We start from the raw sequence: 4,308 nt of genomic DNA, 5'->3' as shown, positions 1-4,308 counted from the left end.
AGCAACTGCGCGGGGGAGAAGAACTGGCGGAGACGATACAGAACGCCCAACCTCGAGGAAGCTGATTTAGCAAGAGAGGAGATATGAAGTTTCCAGTTGAGATTTTGAGTTAAGGATAGACCGAGGATGTTTAGTGTTGAAGAAGGTGACAGCTGAGTGTTGTCGAAGAATAGGGGATAGGTGTTTGGAAGATTGTGTCGAGTTGATAGGTGGAGAAATTGAGTTTTTGAGGCATTGAAGGACACAAGGTTCCTTATGCCCCAGTCAGAAATGATAGCAAGGTCTGAGGTTAAGCGTTCTGCAGCCTCCAGTCTTGAGTCGTGTACTTCCTGTTGTGATGGTCTCCTATTGAAAGAAGTTGAATAATGCAGAGTGGAGTCGTCGGAATACGAGTGGACAGGACAGTTTGTTATGGAAAGAAGATCATTGATGAATAACAGGAAGAGAGTGGGTGATAGGACAGAGCCCTGTGGAACGCCACTGTTGATAGGTTTAGGGGAAGAGCAGTGACCGTCTACCACCGCAGAGATAGAACGGCCGGAAAGGAAACTGGAGATAAAGGAAGAGAGAGAGGGATAGAATCCGAAAGAGGGCAGTTTAGAAAGCAAAGACTGGTGCCAGACTCTATCGAAGGCTTTCGATATGTTTAGCACAACAGAGAAAGTTTCACCGAAACTGCTAAGAGAGGATGACCAAGAGTCAGTTAAGAGAGCAAGAAGATCGCCAGTAGAATGCCCCTTGCGGAATCCATACTGGCGATCAGATAGAAGATTAGAAGTGGAAAGGTGCTTTTGAATCTTCCGGTTAAGGAGTGATTCAAAAGCTTTAGATAGACATGAAAGTAAAGCTATTGGGCGGTAGTTTGAGGGATTGGAGCGGTCACCCTTCTTAGGCACAGGCTGTACAAAGGCATATTTCCAGCAGGAAGGAAAGATAGATGTTGATAGGCAGAGACGAAAGAGTTTGACCAGGCAGGGTGTCAGCACAGAAGCACAGTTTTTAAGGACAATAGGAGGCACTCCATCAGGTCCATAAGCCTTCTGAGAGTTGAGGACATAGAAAACATCATTAGGAAGAATCTTAATAACAGGCATAAAGGAGTCAGAGGGGGGATGAGTAGGAGGAATATGCCCAGAATCGTCCAAGGTCCAAGAAAGTTTGAGCGATGAGTTCAGCCTTAGAGACAGATGAGACGGCAGTGCTGCCGTCAGGGTTAAGGAGAGGAGGGAAAGAGGAAGAAGTGAAATTGGAGGAGATATTTTTGGCTAGATGCCAGAAGTCACGGGAAGAATTAGAAGAAGCAAGGTGTTGACATTTTCTATTTATAAAAGAAGTTTTGGTAAGTCGGAGAATAGATTTGGCACGATTCCGGGCTAAAATGTAGAGGTCAAAGTGAATGGGAGTTCGAGGGCTCTGGAACCTTTTGTGAGCTGCCTCTCTATCTTTAATAGCACGAGAACAAGCATGATTAAACCAAGGCTTTTTAGCATGAGGAGTAGAGAAAGTATGTGGAATGTATGCCTCCATTCCAAAGACAATCACCTCTGTAATGCGCAGAGCACACACAGAGGAGTCTCTCTCCTGGAAGCAGTAATCATTCCACGGGAAATCGGAAAAGTACATCCTCAGGTCGTCCCACCGAGCTGAAGCAAAATGCCATAAGCATGGCCTCCTCGGTGGGTCCAGAGGATGTACAGGAGCGATAGGACAGGATACAGAAAAAAGGTTATGATCGGAGGAGCCCAACGGAGAGAACAGTTTGACAGAGTAAGCAGAAGGATTAGAGGTAAGGAAGAGGTCTAGAATGTTGGGCCTGTCTCCAAGATGGTCGGGAATACTAGTAGGGTGCTGAACCAACTGCTCTAGGTCGTTGAGGAGAGCAAAGTTGTAGGCTTGTTCACCAGACTGGTGAGTGAAAGAGGATGAAAGCCAAAGCTGGTGGTGAACATTGAAATCTCCCAAGATGGAGATTTCAGCGAAATGAGAGTAGGTCAAGATGCGCTCCACTTTAGAGTTCAAATAGTCAAAGAATTTTACATAGTTAGTAGAGTTAGGTGAGAGATAAACAGCTCAGATGTATTTAGTTATAGAATGACAATGAAGTCTTAGCCAGATGGTGGAAAATTCAGAAGAGTCAAGGTCGTGGGCACGAGAGCAAGTGATGTCGTTGCGCACGTAGGCGCAACATCCAGCTTTGGATTGAAATTTAGGATAGAGATAGTAATAGGGAACAGAGTAGAGGTTGCTGTTAGTAGCCTCAGAAACCTGTGTTTCGGTGAGGAAGAAAAGGTGAGGTTTAGAGGAGGAGAGATGGTGTTCCACAGAATGAAAATTAGAACGGAGACCGTGAATGTTGCAGAAATTGATAAGGAGAAGGTTCGAGGAGTTATCAGGACACCTCTCAAGTCGGCAGCCAGAAGGGGAGTCCTCCTGGGAATGGTCCCCCAGGCGGGACTCCGAGGAAGTGTTTTTCGCCATGTTGAATTTTTAATTTTGGGATATGTTGTGTGTGTTTTGTGAATGTAGTGTGGTCTTGAAAGAGAGAGCAACTGTCTTTAGAGAGCATGCTGAACTGTTCTCTAAATATATATATATATATATATATATATATATATATATATATATATATATATATATATATATATATATATATATATATATATATATATATATATATATATATATATATATATATATATATATATATATATATATATATATATATATATATATATATATATATATATATATATATATATATATATATATATATATATAAATATACCGAACGGGCGTGAGCTACTCCCGGTGAGGATATATGGGTAGCGAGGAGGGTGTTGAAGCCCTTCAAAGACCCTTCCCATGTCCTCACTAACTGTTTCCCTTTTGTCTCATCAACACCAGAGAGTAGTTCAGCATGCTCTCTAAAGACAGATCCTCTCTCTTTCTACATCACACTACATTCACACAACATACACACCTTTTCCCAAAATTCAAAATTCAAAATGGCGCACAATAACACTGTCTCGGAGTCCCCGCCTGGGGGAGGGGGGGGGGGACCATAAATTCCCCCTGGCTGCCGACTTGAGAGGTGTCCTGATAACTCCTCGAACCTCCTCCTTATCAATTTCTGCAACATTCACGGTCTCCGTTCTAATTTTCATTCTGTGGAACACCATCTCTCCTCCTCTAAACCTCACCTTCTCTTCCTCACCGAAACACAGGTTTCTGAGGCTACTAACAGCAACCTCTAATCTGTTCCCTATTACTATCTCTATCCTAAATTTCAATCCAAAGCTGGATGTTGCGCCTACGTGCGCAACGACATCACTTGCTCTCGTGCCCACGACCTTGACTCTTCTGAATTTTCCACCATCTGGCTAAGACTTCATTGCCATTCTATTACTAAATACATTTGTGCTGTTTATCTCTCACCTAACTCTACTAACTATGTAAAATTCTTTGACTATTTGAAATCTAAAGTGGAGCACATCTTGACTCACTCTCCTTTCGCTGAAATCTCCATCTTGGGAGATTTCAATGTTCACCACCAGCTTTGGCTTTCATCCTCTTTCACTGACCAGCCTGGTGAACAAGCCAACAACTTTGCTCTCCTCAACGATCTAGAGCAGTTGGTTCAGCACCCTACACGTATTCCCGACCGTCTTGGAGACAGGCCCAACATTCTAGACCTCTTCCTTACCTCTAATCCTTCTGCTTACTCTGTCAAACTGTTCTCTCCGTTGGGTTCAAGGAGACTATAGAACGTATATAATCTCTTTGGTTGGGCTCCACCGATCACAACCTTATTTCTGTATCCTGTCCTATCGCTCCTGTTCATCCTCTGGACCCACCGAAGAGACGATGCTTCTGGCATTTTACCTCAGCTCGGTGGGACGACCTGGGGATGTACTTTTCCGGTTTCCCGTGGAATGATTACTGGTTCCAGGAGAGAGACCCCTCTGTGTGTGCCCAGCGCATCACAGAGGTCTCTGGACTGGAGGCATACATTCTACGTTCTTTCTCTACTCCTCTTGCTAAAAAGCCTTGGCTTAATCATGCTTGTTCTCGTGCTATTAAAGATAGAGAGGCAGCTCACAAAAGGTTCCAGAGCCTTCGCACTCCTACTAACCATGAACTTTATATTTCAGCCCGGAATCGTGCCAAATCTATTCTCCGACTTACCAAAACCTCTTTCATCAATAGAAAATGTCAACACCTTGCTTTTTCTAATTATTCCCGTGACTTCTGGCACCTAGCCCAAAATATCTCCACAAATTTCACTTCTTCCTCTCTCCCTTCTCTCCT

The sequence above is a fragment of the Eriocheir sinensis genome, chromosome 1 (assembly GCF_024679095.1).
Source record: "Eriocheir sinensis breed Jianghai 21 chromosome 1, ASM2467909v1, whole genome shotgun sequence".
In the NCBI taxonomy this organism is placed as follows: Eukaryota; Metazoa; Arthropoda; class Malacostraca; order Decapoda; family Varunidae; genus Eriocheir; species Eriocheir sinensis.
The sequence above is the reverse complement of the archived record's forward strand: the minus strand, read 5'-3'. Positions refer to the sequence as shown.